This window comes from Lagenorhynchus albirostris, chromosome 2 (assembly GCF_949774975.1).
Source record: "Lagenorhynchus albirostris chromosome 2, mLagAlb1.1, whole genome shotgun sequence".
In the NCBI taxonomy this organism is placed as follows: domain Eukaryota; kingdom Metazoa; phylum Chordata; class Mammalia; order Artiodactyla; family Delphinidae; genus Lagenorhynchus; species Lagenorhynchus albirostris.
Window position 1 is genome coordinate 74,011,443 of NC_083096.1, and position 19,783 is coordinate 74,031,225.

Here is a 19,783-nt window from a genome sequence, read left to right on the forward strand (position 1 = left end):
CTAGTTTCATTCCTTTGTGATCAGAAAAGATATTCTGTATGGTTTCAATCCTTTTTAATTTATTGACTTATTTTGTAGCCTAACATATGGTCTGTCCTAAAGAATGTTCCATGTGCACTTGAGAAGACTATGTAATCTGCTGTTGTTGGGTAGAGTGTTATTTCTGTTTCTGTTACAACTGATTGGTTTATAATGTTGTTCTCATACTTACTGATCTTCTGTGTTGTTGTTCTGCCAACAGTTATTGTACAACTGTCTGTTTCTCTCTTAAATTCTGTCAGTGTTTCCTTCATATATTTTGGGTCCTCTGATGTTTGGTGAATATTTTGGTGTTTTTTTTTTTTTTTTTGCTGTACACGGACCTCTCACTGTTGTGGCCTCTCCCGCTGCAGAGCACAGGCTCCGGACGCGCAGGCCCAGCGGCCATGGCTCACGGGCCCAGCCGCTCCGCGGCACGCGGGATCCTCCCTGACCGGGGCACGAACCCGTGTCCCCTGCATCGGCAGGCGGACTCCCAACCACTGCGCCACCAGGGAAGCCCTGAATATTTTTTTATAATTGTTATAGCTTTATGGTGAATGGACTCTCTTGTCAATATTTAATGTTTGTCTCTTGTTACAGTTTTTTACTTATTTACTTAAAGTCTCTTTTTCTGATATTAGTATAATCTCCTTATCTCTTTTGGTTACTATTTGCATGGAATATCTTTTTCCATCCTTTCATGTGCATCCAGTTCCCATCTTTGGATCTAAAGTGAATCTCTTGTAGACAGCATGTATGTAGTTAGATCATGTTTTATATTCATTTTGCTCCTCTCTGCCTTTTGACTGGAAAGTCTCATCAATTTACATTTATAGTAATTACTAATAAGAAAGGATTTATGCTTGCCATTTAGTTTTCCATATGTGTTATAGCTTTTTGTCCCTCATTTCCTCCTTACTGCCTTCTTTTGTACTTAGCTGCTCTTCTTGTAGTTACCTGTTTGATTCCCTTCTCATTCCCTTTTGTGTATATTCTATAGCTATTTTATCTGTGGTTACCATGGAGATTACATATAACTTCCTAAAGATATAACTCTGTAATTTGAATTGATACCAACTTAACTTCAGTCACATACAAAAATGCTATTCCTGTAAAGCTCCATGCCTTCCTTTTATATTATTGAAATTACAAATTACATCTTTATTCATTTTGTGCCCTAAAACATACATTTATAATTATTTTTTATGCATTTGTCTTTTTAAAATTTTTTTATTTTTGGCTGCGTTGGGTCTTCGGCGCTGTGCGCACGCTTTCTCTAGTTGTGGCGAGTGGGGGCTCTTCTTCGTTGTGGTGCACATGCTTCTCATTGCTCTGGCTTCTCTTGTTGCAGAGCACAGGCTCTAGGCACATGGGCTTCAGTAGTTGTGGCATGCAGGCTCAGTAGTTGTGGCGCATGGGCTTAGTTGCTCCACAGCATGTGGGATCTTCCCAGACCAGGAATCGGACCCGTATCCCCTGCAATGGCAGGTGGATTCTTAACCACTGTGCCACCAGGGAAGTCACTGCATTTGTCTTTTAAATCCTGTTTTCTATACTCTTTTCTCTGCAGTCACCCATCATGATTAAACTAAGAGCCTCTTGCCTCTTTTTTTCCTAGAAAAAAATAAAAGTCTTTTTGTTTTGTTTTGTCTTTTTGGCCCCAAGGCATGTGGGATTTTAATTCCCCAACCAGGGATTGAACCCGTGGCCCCTGCAGTGGAAGCGCAGGGTCTTAACCGCTGGACCGCCAGGGAAGTCCGAAAAGTGATTTTTTAATATAATAAAAAATAAAGATTGCATTAACAGAGATGATTAAAAACTTTCCACATGTGATTTGGCTCCTAATGTGGAGTAGAACATATCAGGCCATCACTGTATATTGTCAGGAATTATAAATCATGATTTATGAAAGTTCAGTTTGCCACTTAGAAATGGAGAAGCATTGGGAGGGAATCCATAACCACATTTACATTCCGTTCTATTTTTTATAGAAGCTTGGTTATGTCCAGTCTTATGGCTAAGGAAAATGTGTTTGTATCTGGCAGCAGCTCTGTTGCTCTAGCTCCCTCTAGTGATAATAAAGTGGCTTCATTAGCAATTACTATTTCTCACTTGACTGTTCTTTAATACAGGCCTGATGGACTTTTAATAACAAGATTTAATATATTTTAATAAATAACAAGATTTAAGATACTTCAAAAAATTATATCCCATTCATACAATGGAATATTATTCAGCCTTAAAAAAGAAGGAATTTGGACACCTCCTACAATATGGATGAACCTTGAAAATATTATGCTAAGTGAAATGAATCAGTCAGAAAAAGACAAATACTGTTTCATTCCACTTATAAGAGGTACCTAGAGTAGTCAGATGCATGGAGAGAGAATGGAGAATGGTGGTTGCCAGGGGCTGGTGGCAGTTATTGTTTAATGGATACAGAGCTTCAGTATTACAAGATGAAGTGTTCTCTAAATGGATGATAGTGATGGTTGTACAACAGTGTGAATGTACTTAATACCACTGAGCTGCACACTTAAGATTGGTTAAAATGGGAAATTTTATGTTATATATATTTTACCAGGAAAACTTTGCAGGAGATCTGTTATCTCAAGTTCTGAGATATCCCTCTATTCTGTTACTGAGAGTGGAAAATGATATAGCCTTCCCTTAGGAAATGTGTGTCGCAAACTGTAAATACTATCAGAGTTCAAGGAAGAGATTAGGAAAATACAGTTTTGTGATGAAAATTGGGAATTAACATATCTTAAAGTGTAGAAATTACAAATGACATCATAATTGCTATAGTAATGATGGTATTATTGTAAACTAGAAATTTGGGAAGTGAAATAATACTTCTTTAAAATACTTTTTAATAGACATGTAGTCGTGTTTTCTCTGTAAAAACACAGTATTAGCACTTTCCAACCTGAACATACCTTAGAAATTACCTAATTCACCTCCCTTAAGCCCCAGATCAGTAAATCTTGCATAGGCATACAAGGGGACTACCTTCCCAGATTAAACTGTTTTATTTTTTTCACAGTGTTTTTGTTTGTTTTGTTTGTTTGTTTGAAAATACTCAAATCTCTGGCAAAATTAACACTCATATACCGTACCTAAATTTATCAACATTTTGCCACATTTGCTTTAATTCTCTCTATACACACATTTACATTTTTGCAGGGGAAAACATTTTTGTCAGGTGAAAATTTTGAAAGTAAGTTGCAGACATTCATTCACCCCTATGCATTTCAGAAGTTATCACCTTAGAACTAGGATACTCTCCTACCTAATCTTAATACCATTATCATATCTAAGAAAATAAGTAGGACTTCCCTGGTGTGCAGTGGTTAGGAATCCGCCTGCTAGGGGACACGGGTTCGACCCCTGGTTTGGGAAGATCCCACATGCTGCGGGGCAACTAAGCCTGTGCGCCACAACTACTGAGCCTGTGCTCTAGAGCCCGCGAGCCACAACTACTGAGCCTGCGTGCCACAAATACTGAAGGCTGTGCGCCTAGAGCCCGTGCTCCACCACAAGAGAAGGCACCGCAATGAAAAGCCCGTGCACCGCAACGAAGAGTAGCCCCTGCTCGCCAGAACTAGAAAAAACTCACGCACGCAGAACAATGAAGACCCAACACAGCCAAAAATAAAATTAATTAATTATTTTTTTTAAACAAAGCGGTATATCAGTAATATCATTAATATACAGCCCATACTTATATTTTCCCTATTGTCCTAAAATTATCTTTTATTTCAATTTGTTTCCTTTTAATGTAGAATCCAAACAGATAACATGTGTTACACCTGATCACTAGCTATGTGTATTATTTTAATCTAGAATATTCCCTATCTTTTGTTTTTTATGAGATTGATCCTTTCTGAGGAACTTAAGCTTGTTGTGCTACATTCCACAATTTTAAAATTATTTCTTCATGATTAGATTTAGGTTAAATCTTGGTAGGAGTATTACATATGTGATATTTCGTACTTCTAATTGCATCCCACTTACTGTTTGACTGTTGGTTATGCCATGTTTGATCACTTGATTAAGGTGTGGTATCCACCAGATCTCTCCAATGTAAAGATAAATTTTTACTGTTGTAAATTAGTAAATCATGGGGTGATAGTTGAGGCTCTGGCTTCTTCTCTAGCAGTCTTTTTTTTTTTAATATATTTTAGCATCCATTATGATCTTTGACTAAACTGGTGAGTACATTGTTAGTTGCAAACTGGTAATTTTCTAATTCTGTCATTTCTTCAACATTTATTAGCTGATATTTTTCTGGGAAGATGAGCTTTGACTTTTCTTCCCTTTACACACTCAGAATTTTTCTTTTCTTTTGAGTATCGTATGGACTCATAAAAATTTTTAGGGCTTCCCTGGTGGCGCAGTGGTTGAGAGTCCGCCTGCTAATGCAGGGGACATGGGTTTGTGCCCCGGTCTGCGAGGATCCCGCATGCCGTGGAGCGGCTGGGCCCGTGAGCCGTGGCCGCTGAGCCTGCGCATCCGGAGCCTGTGCTCTGCAGTGGGAGAGGCCACAGCAGTGAGAGGCCCGCGTACCGCAAAAAAAAATTTAATATATCATAATCCAGTACCATCATTTTGTGGAGACATGCACAAATTTCCCAAATTTTAATCACAGAAGACACTTTAAGCTGGGCCCTGTTTCTTTTAGGCATAACCTCATTCATCTTTGAGCATTTCCCTGCTTTCTGTCATAGAAAGGTATCATTCACCCTGGTTCTTGTTTGTTTTGGTATTTGCTTTTATTTCTTTGCTGTTGTTTATCAGATTTACCTTGTTCTTTCCTTGCCTCAGATCAGGAATCAGTTATTTCACTCAAGAAGTTTTGGTTTCTTTCTCTCTTTTTTTTTTTTTTAATATTTATTTGGTTGCGCTGGGTCTTACTTGCGGCAGGGGGGCTCTTTAGTTGTGGCCTACCAGCTCCTTAGTTGTGGCATGTGAACTCTTAGTTGCGGCGTGCATGTGGGATGTAGTTCCCTGACCAAGGATTGAACCCAGGCCCCCTGCATTGGGAGCATGGAGTCTTACTGTGCCACCAGGGAAGTCCCTGGTTTCTTTTAATGGGAATTATTTAGAAATCAAAATCTGGGTACTTGATATACTGTTTGCTACTAGGTTGTCATTGTTCCTGAGGTGTGGCAATGCTTTTAGGCTCTTTCAGAACGAGGAAATAAGTATATATATGTACACACATACATGTATTAATTTTCTATTACTGTGTAACACATTACCACAATTTTAGCAGCTTAAAACATTACCCATTTATTATCTCACAGATTCCCTGGAATTTTAGGAGTCTAGACATTTCTGCTCTGTGTCTCACAAGGCTGGAATCAAGGTAGCAGCCAAATCTCATCTGAGACTTGAGGTTCTTATCCATGCTCATATTCATTTTATTGGAGTTGTAGAACTCAGTGGTATCTTGCTTCTTCTAAGCTGCTAAGAAAGAGAGTCTGCTTCTTTAAGTCTCTAAGCTCAAGGAAAGCCTAAACCTTCAGTGTTTTTCCCACCATTTTTCTATCAGGTTGTTTAGTCTTTTTTTTTTCCCTTGATTTTTAAGAGTTCCTTATATATTAAGGAGATTTGCCCTTTGTGATATAAACTGCACTACATTTTTTGTCAGTTTGTTATTTGTCTTTTGTCCTTATTCGCTATATGTCTTTTGTTATCCCAGTAGCATACTGTGTTGAATACTGAAATATGATGCCTCTAACTTTGGCTCTTCTGGCTTCTTCCAACTTTGTTTGGCTAATTCTGGGTCCCTTGCTATTTCCATATGAATTTCAGGATCAACTTGTTGATTTCTGCAAAAAAAAACCAGCTGGGATTTTGAAAAAAAAAATGTAGATTAATTGGAGAGTTTTATATCTTACCGATATTAAGTATTTTGATCCATGAACGTGGGATGTCTTTCTAGTTATTCAATTCTTTTAAAATTTCTTTTAACAGTATTTTTTAGTTTTCAGTATGTAAGTCTTGTAAGTACTTTTGTTAAACATACTCCTAAGCATTTTATTCTTTTGATGTTATCGTAAATGGAATTTTTAAATTCCATTTTATATGTTTATTGCTAATATATAGAAATACACTTGATTTTTGTATATCGATTTTATATCCTGCAAGCCTTGCTGAACTCAGTTAATAGTCCTCATAGTATTTTAATGGATTCTGTAGTTTGACTCTGGACTTTGCATATGATGATGATTTTTATCATACAAAGGTCCATATTTTCATGTAGTCAAATTTTTGTTTTGTTTTTGTTTGTATTGTGCTTCTGGATTTTGGATTATTATTAGAAAAGCTTCCCCACACCCAGGTTTTAAAGGAACTAAGAAATCCAGCCTTATTTTCTTCTAGTAATTGTTTAACTTTGATTTTTACATCTAGTTCCCAGATCTATTTGGAATTTTTCTGGTATATAGTATTAGGCTAGGCTGTACTCATTGGCTAAACTGAAGAGAGTTAGTCCTTACTGAGTGCCCACTATGTGCCAGTTGCTGTGTTAAGCACTTTGCATATATTATCTCATTTAATCTTGTGAAAGACCAGATACTGTTATTGAAGAAGCTAAGCCTTAGAGAGAGTAAGTAATTTGTCCAGTGTTACACAGCTAGTAGATGACATAGCTAATATTTGTATGTGGGCAATAATTGGCTGCAACACTTATACCTGTTGCCACTTTGCCTCTAACTTAAATACTGTTTGATTGTTAAAAAAAAAAAAATTGGCTTGTCTGGAAGATTTCATTAATTTCTATTTTAGATGGAATGTTCATTCTAGATAAGAATGTATATTTTACATTACATACTTTATGAGATAAGACATTAGGGCTGATAAAGTTTAGTAATCTGGAAATATAATTTTAACTTCTATTTTATCTAAAAATGTCATGCTCCTCAAAGGTTTTAAATTGTGAGGTAAACTAGTTTCAATTGGAGGGTTAGGGAAATTACATTACATTGTGGCATTACAAAAAAACATGCTTTTATATCCTCCCTCTACAAATTTTACATCCTCAGGACAAAAGTTCTGCCATGATGTTCATGAAGGAACATTGAAGGGGTTTATGCTCCGGTTGTCTGTAGATGGTGTTCAGAATATTTTAACCCTGGTATGATCTTAATTACCTTTCAATATGATTCTGGGCCATTTCTCCCTATGGATAGTTGGTTGTGCTAAGATCATGTAAATTTGTGTTAATCTAAATAAAATTAGTAAAATAAATCTGTTACAGAAAATAGTGTAGGTTGGTAAAGTTTGTTGAGAGAAATGTTAACATCTTCAGCAAGGTAGTTTATGAAAATAGTATTTTCAGAAGTTTAACTACCAGTGGAATACAGAATAGATTGTCTAAGTTTCGAGAAAGAGGCTAGATTAAAGTGTTTCTTAAATCCAGCAAGGGTAATGCATCAAGTTGTGGTTATAGAACTCAAATCCTTACTCCTTCACTTACTAGTTACATGAATTGGGGCATATTACTGACCTATGTCCTCAGTGTCCTCATCTAAAAAAATGGCGTGATGAAAAGTACCTACTTGATAGAGTTTTGTGGGTTAAATGCTTGACATGTATGAAGTAAATAAATATTCAATAAATTTTTTAAATGTCTAACTCCATTGTCACTAAATTTGTGACCTAGGATAAAATTAACCCTTATAAGACTTACTTTCTCTTGAATACAGTAATATGATATCCTCAGGATTGTTATTCCTCTACTCAGATTTTCTTTGAGATATAGTCGTCTCATGGTATCTGTGCGGGATTGCTTCCAGACCCCCACCCCACAGATACCAAAATGCACAGAGGCTCAGTTCCCTTATGTAAAACGGTATAGTACAGTCTGCCCTGTGTATCTGCGGGTTCTCCATCCGCAAATAGGGAGGGCCAACTGTGCACTTATTTCCTACATTATAGAATCCAAAATTCTTCAATAATATTTAAGACCTACCATGATCTAGTATAACCTGTTTTTCTAGTCTTATCTCCAGTTACACTCCTGAAATATTCATTCCCTTAACTACAGCATCTGATAATTTCCCCCAGTTTCTCCATCCTCCACTTTACTCTTGGTGCTTGTCCTAGGTGTTTGCTCTAAGTGGTAAAAACGACCTGCCCACTAGCCTTTTACTTGCCAAATGCCATTCATCCTTTCAGACTTTACTCAAGATTTGAAATACTCCCTCATTAAGTAAAAAGTTGCCTTAATTCTCCTGTAGTTGAGATTAATTTTACTTTTCCTTTCCCTTTTGTAAAGCTTAGTAGAACCTTAAGAGTTTTATCACATTCTAATTTTTAAACTAGGCATATATGCATACATGTTTGTTCCTCCACCAGACTGTAAGCTTCTTTAGGCCATGAGTATTCTTTGTTCCTCCCATGTGCCTTGAAACTATCAGTCCATTTTCTATATTATGAAAAAGAAGTAACAAACTGCCTGAATTTCTAAAAAATGTATGACTTAAATTTTCCTTAGAAAAATTTTAAATGCTAAAAGCAGCATCTGCCCTCTTATTTGGTAACAAATATGTGAGGAAATTATTATTTGTCTATCCTTTTCATTTTCACCCAAGAAAGACATTCCAAAATGTAGTAAATGCCAAATTTTTTCTTTAAAAGTTTGATGTGTATGAAAAACATTGTTTCTGTGATCAACTATTATTACATTATAATTTGTATACTCCCTTGACATTTACCAAGATCTTTTACATAGTTTTTATTTGTCATTTATATTTAAGTACATCTAAGTGATAGTCCTAAACTCTTAGAGATTAAAATCACAACAGTCTTTACAAATATGTTCTACTATGTTTTCCAGTAGAACAGTGTTTTAACTCCTCCAATACAGTTTTTCTTACCTTTCAGTATGATTTTGGTCCTATTTTCCCTGTGGTTATTTGGTGCTAAAGAAATTTATTCTTATTTAAACATTAATCTAAATAAGTTTTTTGCTTATTTGTGGGTTTTTTTTTCGGTACGTGGGCCTCTCACTGCCATGGCCTCTCCCGTTGCGGAGCACAGGCTCCGGACGCGCAGGCTCAGCGGCCATGGCTCACGGGCCCAGCCGCTCCGCGGCATGTGGGATCCTCCCGGACCGGGGCACGAACCCGTGTCCCCTGCATTGGCAGACGGACTCCCAACCACTGCGCCACCAGGGAAGCCCTCTAAATAAGTTTTTACTACCAAAGTAAATTAATTTATTGCAAAAACTTGGTTTAATATTTTCCCAAAGCATATCATGTATTTATTATTTATTTTTATGCATGGTGGGTGATAACCTAAAGAAGATTGCAAGATTTTACAGAAGTATTATATACCTTTCACCCAGGTTCATCAAATGTTGATTTCTGCCACATTTCTTTCTCTACTTCCCTTTCTGCCTGCTCTCTTTCTCTTATACACACAGAGACATTTTTTTTCTCAGTTTTTTGATAAAAAGTTATAGACATTTTAACCAGTGACTCAGAAATATTTTAGCATGTATTTCCTATGAACCAGGACATTTTCTTCAGGATCTTAACATCACTACAATACTATTATCTAATACACAGTTAATAATCAAATTTCACTAATTGTGTCAGTTATGCCCTTTATAACATTTTTTTTCTGCATTGATTCAGGATCCAATATATAATTATGCATTACATTTAGTTGCCATGTCTCTTTATTCTCCTTTAATTTGGAACACTTCTCCAGCCTTTGTCTTTCATCATATTGACATTTCTTTATGAGTACAGAGGAGTTGTTTCATAGAAGGTTCTAAAATTTGAGTTTGATGTTTCTTCATGAATAGATTAAGGTTGTCAGGAATACCACAAAAGTAATGTTTTCTTCTCAGTGAATCAAATCAGGAAGCACATGATATCATGTGTAATTGATGATATTAACTGTGATCATTCAGTCACTGTGATGTCAACCACAACAGCGTTCAAATATGCAATATAATGTCATTAATTATAGTCACCATACTGTATGTTACATCTACAGGAATTATTTATTTTATAACTAGAAGTTTGTACTTTTTGACCACCTTAACCATTTCATCCCTCCCCACCGCCCTACTTCTGGCAACCATCAAATCTATTCTCTGTGTCAATGAGTTTGATGTTTTTATTTTGGTCTTTTTTTTTTTAATAGAGTCCACATATAAGTGAGATCATAAGGTGTTTGTCTTTCTCTATCTGACTTATTTATTTAGCATCATGCCCTCAAGGTCCATCTGTATTGTCTCAATGACAGGATTTCCTCCTTTTCAATGGCTAAGTAATATTCCATTCATCTGTTTGTCTGTTTTTTGTGCCAATACCATACTGTTCTGATTACTTTAGCTTTGTAATACAGTTTGAAATCAGGAAGTGTGATGCCTTCAGCTTTGTTCTTCTTTCTCAAGATTGCTTTGGCTATTTGGGGTCTTCTGTGGTTCCATAAAAATTTTAGGATTGTTTGTTCTTTTTCTGTGAAAAACGCCATTGGGATTTTTTTTTATTATTGCATTGAATCTGTAGATTGCTTTGCGCAGTTATGGATATTTTAACAATATTAATTCTTCCAGTCCATGAGCATGAAATATCTTCTCATTTATTTGTATTTTTTTCTATTTCTTTCAGCAGCATCTTATAGTTTTCAGCATACAGGTCTTTTACCTTTAAATTTATTCCTAGGTATTTTATTATTTTCAGTGCTATTACAAATGCAATGGTTTTCTTAATTTCTCTTTATTTATTTGGTTGCGCTGGGTCTTAGTTGCAGCAGGTGGGCTTCTTAGTTGCGGCTCGTGGACTCCTTAGTTGTGGCTCACTGGCTTCTTAGTTGCAGCACACAGGCTCCTTAGTTGTGGCACACGAACTCTTAGTTACAGCATGCATGTGGGATCTAGTTACATGGCCAGGGATCGACCCCAGGCCCCCTGCATTGGGACCATGGAGTCTTAACCACTGCACCACCAAGGAAGTCCCTAATTTCTTTTTCTGATAGTTATTAATGTATAGATACACAACTGATTTTTGAATTTTGATTTTACTAAATTTGTTTATCAGTTCTAACAGTTTTTTGGTATAGTCTTTGGGGTTTTCTATGTATCATATCATATCATCTGCAAATAGAGACAGTTTCATTTCTTCCTTTTATATTGGATGCCTTTTATTTCTTTTTCTGTCTTTTATTTCTTTTTCTTGACTAATTGCTCTGCTTATAACCTCCAGTACTATGTTGAATAAAAACGGTGAGTGTGGGCATTCTTGTCTTGTTCCTGATCTTAGAGTAAAAGCTTTCATTCTTTCATCGTTGTGTATGATGTTAGTTGTGGGCATGCCATAAGTGGCCTTTATTATGTTGAGGAACATTCCTTTACCCACTTTGTTGAGCTTTTTTTTTTTCTAATTTATTTATTTATTTTTTATTTTGGCTGCATCAGGTCATAGCTGTGGCACACAGGATCTCGGGATCTTTCATTGCGGCGCACGGGTTTCTGTCTAGTTGTGGCATGTGGGTTTTTCTCTCTGTAGTTGTGACGCACAGGCTCCGGGCTCTGTAGTTTGCAGCATGTGGTCTCTCTCATTGAGGTGCGCAAGCTCAGCATATGTGGCACGCAGGCTTAGTTGCCCCGTGGCATGTGGGATCTCAGTTCCCCGACCAGGGATGGAACCCATATCCCCTGCATTGGAAGGCGGATTCTTTACCACTGTACCACCAGGGAAGTCCCCTTGTTGAGCATTTTTATCATAAATGGATGTTGAATTTTGTCAAATGGTTTTTCTCCATTTAAAGAGATAATCATGGGATTTTCCTGGTGGCTCAGTGGTTAAGAATCTGCCTGCCAGTGCAGGGGACACGGGTTCGATCCCTGGTCTGGGAAGATCCCACATGCTGTGGAGCAACTAAGCCCATGTGCCACAACTACTGACCCTGCACTCTAGAGTCCACAAGCCACAACTACTGAACCCATGTGCTGCAGTTACTGAAACCCACGTGCCTAGAGCCCGTGCTCCACAACAAGAGAAGCCCCTGCAATGAGAAGCCCGTGCACTGCAACAAAGAGTAGCCCCCGCTCGCTGCGACCAGAGAAAGCCCATGTGCAGCAACAAAGACCCAACACAGCCAAAAATAAATAAATAAATTGATTGATTGATTTTTAAAAATTAAAAATAAAATTTAAAAATTAAGAGATAATCATATGATTTTTATCATTTATGTTGTTTTGGTATATCGCATTGATTTTGCAGATGTTAGACCATCCTTGCATCCCTGGAATAAATTCCACTTGATCATAAAGTACAATCCTTTTAATATATTGTTGAATTTAGTTTGCTAATGTTTTGTTGAGGATTGTTGCATGTGTTTTCATCAAGGTTATTAGCCTGTAATTTTTTTTCTTGTAGTGTCCTTACGTTATTTTGGTATCAGGGTGCTGCTGACCTCATAAAATGCGACAAGAAGTGTTTTCTTCTCTTCTATTTTTTGGAAGTGTTTGAGAAGGATTTATATTAATTCTTCTTTATTGTTTGGTAGAATTCACCAGTGAAGCCCTCTGCTCCTGGATTTTTGTTGTTGGGAGGTTTTGATTACTGATTCAATCTCCTTACTAGTTATCTGGCTGCTCAGATTTTCTATTTTTTTCACAGTTCAGTCTTGGTAGGTTGTATGTTTCTAGGAATTCATCCATTTCTTCTAGGTTGTCCAGTTTATTGGCATATAATTGTTTGCAGTAGTATCTTATGATCTTTTGTGTTTCTGAGGTTATCAGTTATAATGTCTCCTCTTTCATTTCATTTTGTTTGAGTCTTCTCTTTTTCTGGGTTAGTCTAGCTAAAGCTTTGTCTATTTTGTTTATCTTTTCAAAAAAGCAGTTCTTAGTTTCATTGATCTTTTGTCTTTTTAGTCTCTATTTCATTTATTTCCACTCTGATCTTTGTTATTTCTTTCCTTCTTTGGCCTTAGTATGTTCCTTATCTGGTTCCACGAGTTATAAAGTTAGGTTGTTTATTTGAGATTTTTTTTGGTTTCTTAATTTATCACTATGAACTTCCCTCTTAGAACTGCTTTTGTGGCATCCCATAAGTTTTGTTATGTTGCATTTTCATTTGTTTCAAGATTTGCTTTATATCTCTTTCTTCATTGACCCTTTGGTTGTTGAGTAGCATTGTTGTTTAATCTCCACATATTTGTGAATTTTCTAGTTTCCTTCTTGTAATTAACTTGTACTTTTATACTATTATGGTGGAAAAAATGGTTGATAAGACTTCAGTCTTCTTAAATTTATGAAGATTTTTTTTTGTGACCTAACATATGATCTGTCCTGGAGAATGTTCCACGCGCACTTGAGAATGATATGTATTTTGTTTCTTTGGGATGGAATATTTTGTATATATCTGTTAAGTCCACCTCAGTGTGTTTAATTAGAAGCCTACCCATTGAGGCCACAGCTACAAAGATAATAAGCTAATAAGCCTCTTTCATAGAAAGACTGGGCATTTCTGTCTGCTGCCTCTTCTCTGTGCCCTGAGGTGGGGGTGGGAGGTAGCTAGTTAAGAACTGTTTCAATGTTTGTTACAGTGCTATGGGGCCTGTGATCCTAAGCCCCGCTGCCCACCGGAGCCACGTGATCAAGGGATGTCCCCAGGTTGGCAGCTGCAAAAACCAGGGCTCCAGACATGTGCACAAGCTCCTTTGTAGGCAATACCATTGACCTGGGGTGAGGCAGATGGATAATACAAAGACCTGGAGGCTGGTAGGTGCAGAAGCTGGCGTCTACCAGCCTCCGCAGTCTCTGGAAAATATCTTAGTCTGCCCCCCTAGATGTGTGTTATGTTAGATACCTGCCCCTCAGGTCAGAGATTTAAGATAATCAAATGGCCTCTTTCACAGAAAGACTGGGTATGTTTCAGCCACCTCCTTCTGCACTGTGTGCTGGGAGGTTAGCCACAGTGAATTCATGCAAGCCCTTTCAGAACTGTTTCTCAGTTTTCTGTATAGTCTTTTGGGTCTCGTGGACACAAGCCCCATTGGGGTTTAGAGCTAGATGTTTTGGAGGCCCATATCTCAGCTGGAGGTCTTAAAAGTTGGAGTACCAGATGTGGGGTTCAAAGCCTTTGCTCCTCAGGGAGAAGCTTGGAGTTGTGAGTGCCCTCCTGATTGTGGATTGCTGTTCCATGGATGAGGTTTGCGGTGAGACTGTGATCTCGGCCTCTCCTAACCATTTCGATGTGGTTTTTTTCTTGTTAGCCCAATGTGTACGAGTCACTCAGCTACTGTTAGGGTTCTTTCAGAGGAAATTGTTCTGCATGTAACTTGTGGGTTCACAGTGTCTCTGGGAGGAGGTGAGTTCAGGATCTTCCTTCATCTCCATCTTGAACCAGAAGCCTACATACTTTGTTTATTTGTTTGTTTGTTTATTGTTGAACCTTTGAAATTCCCATTTTTCTCCAGCTCTGTTAGCTGAAAGAGACTACAGTGATGTCCCACCAGTTGTGAGCACATTTAGTGTATAGAGTTTGGTTACTTTTATTTATTTATTTTTAAACATTTATTTATTTTTTTAATTTTTTAATTTTTTGGCTGAGTTGGTCTTTGTTGCAGTGCGTGGGCTTCCCACTGAGGTGGCTTCTCCTGTTGCAGAGCATGGACTCTAGGTGTGCAGGCCTCAGTAGTTGCGGGCTCAGTAGTTGTGGCTTGTGGGCTCCAGAGTGCAGGCTCAGCAGTTGTGGAGCATGAGCTTAGTTGCTCCGCGACGTGTGGGACCTTGCCGAACCAGGGCTCAAACCCGTGTCCCCTGCATTAGCAGGAGGACTCTTAAAACACTGCGCCACCAGTGAAGTCCCTAGAGTTTGGTTTTTAAATACCGTTTCCCACTGAGAGGAACTAAAGCTCCTTGGAGAAATGGCTGATTCAGGGGTGGGTCAGGGAATGCACAAGATGAGCCTGAAACATCATGTTTATACCAATTTTGTTGCAAGTTAGTATGGAAAAAATGTTTGACTGAAATGAGAAATAGCCAAATTAACATGTATTCTGATTTTGTGACGTATACCATGCTACTTCTTTTCCTCCTTTAATCCAAGTGAAAGAATTTACAAGAACAATATTTTTTTCTTAAAGATCACCATAAGTCCAGCTACTTTTTTTCTTCCCAACAACTCTGTAACATAGCATTCATTGCCTTTTAGTTCATAGTTCTCATATATGAGTGATTAGTTCATAGTTTTCATATGTCAGTGACTATTAATATGGGTAGCTAAATTTGTGAATAGTATTATGACAAGCATAGCTTTTGATTTCTTAGCTCTCCAGTGTTTATATTTAGGAATTTGCAATAAATTTATCACGTTTAATCTTCGTCCATTTTGTCTTTAATGAAAAGTCTACTCAGTTTGACTTTGTTTTGTGTTTTAATGTTTTAGTAATATTATTTTTAGCTAATGTAACAAAGATTGTAGAATCATATTCAGAATTTTAGTGGATGTCTATTCACTGAAAATACAGTGTACGTTGCTAGGAAGGGCTTTCATTTCCTTTTGGAATTCCAGCTACACTGGAAGCTCCCTTTGTTACTAAAGTGACTTAAAACTTGAAGTGCATGTTCTAATCTGTGAGTTTGTTCCCAAGTTGTTTCTCAGCCATTTACTATGAACAATATCTACCTAATCCATTAGCATTTAGAACTTGTTCTATGAGTCATCTCTATAATCAACCCAGAACAACTACGACAAAACTAAGCTTAATGAAGCTTATCTCTGTTAAAGGAAGACTAGAGACAAATATATATATTTATATAATTCCACTAAAAGTTTTGCAAGCAAATCCAGGCTTTAAAAGAAGTATTCTTGTGCAATTACCATACTCTTTTGATGACTGTGGCTTTGTAGTATAGTCTGAAGTCAGGGAGCCTGATTTCTCTAGCTCTGTTATTCTTTCTCAAGATTGTTTTGGCTATTTGTGATCTTTTGTGTTTCCATACAAATTGTAAAACTTTTTGTTCTAATTCTGTGAAAAATGCCATTGGTAATTTGATAGAGATTGCATTGAATCTTGTAGATTGCTTTGGGTAGTGTAGTCATTTTCACAATATTGAGCCTTCCAATCCAAGAACATGGTCTATCTCTGTATCTGTTTGTGTCATCTTTTATTTCTTTCATCAGTATATTGTAGTTTTCTGAGTACAGGTCTTTTGCCTCCTTAGGTAGGTTTATTCCTAGGTATTTCATTCTTTTTTTTTTTTAATAAATTTATTTATTTATTTATTTATTTCTGGCTGCGTTAGGTCTTCGTTTTGCTGCACACCGGCTTTCTCTAGTTGCAGCTAGTGGGGGCTACTCTTCCTTGCGGTGTGTGGGCTTCTCATCACAGTGGCTTCTCTTGTTCTATGGAGCACAGCCTCTAGGCACATGGGCTTCAATAGTTGTGGCTCGCAGGCTCAGTAGTTGCGGCATGCGGGCTCTAGAACACATTCTCAGTAGTTGTGGCACACGGGCTTAGTTGTTCCACAGCATGTGAGATCTTCTTGGACCAGGGCTCGAAGCCGTGTCCCCTGCGTTGGCAGGCAGATTCTTAACCACTGCGCCACCAGTAAAGTCCCTATTTTATTCTTTTTGATGCAATGGTAAATGGGATCGTTCCCTTGATTTCTCTTTCTAATCTTTTGTTGTTAGTGTATAGGAATGCAAGAGAAAGCAAGTGATTACACTGTTGGTGGGAATGTAAACTGGTACAGCCACTATGGAGAACACTCTGGAGTTTCCTTTAAAAAGTAAAAATAGAACTGCCATATAATCCAGCAATCCCGCTCCTGGGCACATATCCAGTGAAAACCATAATTCAAAACAATACATGTGACAAAGAGAAACCAAGATGGCGGAGTAGAAGGATGTGCTCTCACTCCCTCTTGTGAGAACACCAGAATCACAACTAGCTGCTGGACAATCATCAACAGGAAGACACGGGAACTCACCAAAAAAGATACCCCACATACAAAGACAAAGGAGAAGCCACAGTGAGACGGTAGGGGTGCAATTACATTAAAATCAAATCCCATAGCTGCTGAGTGGGTGACTCACAGACTGGAGAACACTTATACCACAGAAGTCCACCCACTGGAGTGAAGGTTCTGAGTCCCACGTCAGGCTTCCCAACCTGGGGGTCCGGCAACGGGAGGAGGAATTCCTAAAGAATCACACTTTTAAGCCTAGTGGGATTTGATTGCAGGACTTGACAGGACTGGGGGCAACAGAGACTCCACTCTTGAAGAGCACACACAAAGTAGTGTGCGCATCGGGACCCAGGGGAAGGAGCAGTGACCCCAGGGGGGACTGAACCAGACCTACCTGCTAGTGTTGGAGGGTCTCCTGCAGAGGCAGGGGTTGGCTCTGCCTCACCTTGGGGACAAGGGCACTGGCAGCAGAAGTTCTGGGAAGTACTTCTTGGCTTGAGCCCTCCCAGAGTCTGTCATTATCCCCTTCAAAGAGCCCAGGTAGGCTCCAGTCTTGGGTTGCCTCAGGCCAAACAACCAACAGAGAGGGAGCCCAGCCCCACCCATCAGCAGTCAAGCAGATTAAAGTTTTACTGATCTCTGCCCACCAGAGCAACAGTCAGCTCCACCCACCACCAGTCCCTCCCATCAGGAAACTTACACAAGCCTCTTAGATAGCCTCATCCACCAGAGGGCAGACAGCAGAAGCAAGAAGAACTACAATCCTGCAGCCTGAGGAACAAAAACCACATTCACGAGAAGATAGACAAGATGAAAAGGCAGAGGGCTATGTACCAGATGAAGGAACAAGATAAAACCCCAGAAAAACAACTAAATGAAGTGGAGATGGGCAACATTCCAGAAAAAGAATTCAGAATAATGATAGTGAAGATGATCCAGGACCTTGGAAAAAGAATGGAGAAGATGCAAGAAATGTTTAACAAAGACCTAGAAGAATTAAAGAACAAACAAACAGAGATGAACAATACAATAACTGAAACAAAAACTCCACTAGAAGGAATCAGTAGCAGAATAACTGAGGCAGAAGAACGGATAAGCGACCTGAAAGACAAAATGGTGGAAGTTACTGCAGCAGAATAGAATAAAGAAAAAAAGAATGAAAAGAAATGAGGACAGCCTAAGAGACCTCTGAGACAATATTAAACGCAACAACATTCGCATTATAGGGGTCACAGAAGGAGAAGAGAGAGAGAAAGGACCTGAGAAAATATTTGTAGAGATTATAGTCGAAAACTTCCCTAACATGGGAAAGGAAATAGCCACCCAAGTCCAGGAAGCACAGCGAGTCCCATATAGGATAAACCCAAGGAGAAACACGCCGAGACACATAGTAATCAAATTGGCGAAAATTAAAGACAAAGAAAGAAGCAAGGGAAAAATGACAAATAACATACAAGGGAACTCCCATAAGGTTAACAGCTGGTTTCTCAGCAGAAACTCTACAAGCCAGAAGGGAGTGGAATGATATTCTTAAAGTGATGAAAGGGAAGAACCTACAACCGAGATCACTCTACCTGGCAAGGATCTCATTCAGATTCGATGGAGAAATCAAAAGCTTTACAGACAAGCAAAAGCTAAGAGAATTCAGCACCACCAAACCAGCTCTACAACAAATGCTAAAGCAACTTCTCTAAGTGGGAAACACAAGAGAAGAAAAGGACCTACAAAAACAAACCCAAAACAATTAAGAAAATGGGAATAGGAACATACATATCGATAATTACCTTAAACGTGAATGGATTAAATGCTCCAACCAAAAGACACAGGCTTGCTGAATGGATACAAAAACAAGACCCATATATATGCTGTCTACAAGAGACCCACTTCAGACCTAGGGACACATACAGACTGAAAGTGAGGGGATGGAAAAAGATATTCCATGCAAATGGAAATCAAAAGAAAGCTGGAGTAGCAATGCTCATATCAGATAAAATAGACTTTAAAATAAAGAATGTTACAAGAGACAAGGAAGGCCACTACATAATGATCAAGGGATCAATCCAAGAAGAAGATACAACAATTATAAATATATATGCACCCAACATAGGAGCACCTCAATATATAAGGCACGGGCTAAGAGCTATAAAAGAGGAAATCAACAGTAACACAGTAATAGTGGAGGACTTTAACACCTCACTTACACCAATGGACAGATCATCCAAAATGAAAATAAATAAGGAAACAGAAGCTTTAAATGGCACAATAGACCACATAGATTTAATTGATATTTATAGTACATTCCATCCAAAAACAGCAGATTACACTTTGTTCTCAAGTGTGCATGGAAGATTCTCCAGGATAGATCACATCTTGGGTCACAAATCAAGCCTCAGTAAATTTAAGAAAATTGAAATCATATCAAGCATCTTTTCTGACCACAACACTATGAGATTAGAAATGAATTACAGGGAAAAAAACATAAAAAACAAACACATGGAGACTAAACAATACACTACTAAATAACCCAAGAGATCACTGAAGAAATCAAAGAGGAAATCAAAACATACCTAGAGACAAATGACAATGAAAGCACAACAATCCAAAACCTGTGGGATGCAGCAAGAGCAGTTCTAAGAGGGAAGTTTATAGCTATACAAACCTACCTTAAGAAACAAGAAAAATCTCAAATAAACAATCTAACCGTACACCTAAAGGAGCTAGAGAAAGAAGAACAGACAAAACCCAAAGTTAGCAGAAGGAAAGAAATCTTAAAGATCAGAGCAGAAATAAATGAAATAGAAACAAAGAAAA

The 19,783-nt window shown here is 38.0% G+C and overlaps 1 protein-coding gene across 5 annotated transcripts in view; it reads left to right on the forward strand.

Annotated features, from left to right (window-relative positions):
* ASH1L (ASH1 like histone lysine methyltransferase) overlaps positions 1-19,783 on the forward strand; it is a 187,803-nt gene that overhangs the window by 84,078 nt on the left and 83,942 nt on the right. The gene's annotated exons all lie outside the window — the stretch shown is intronic.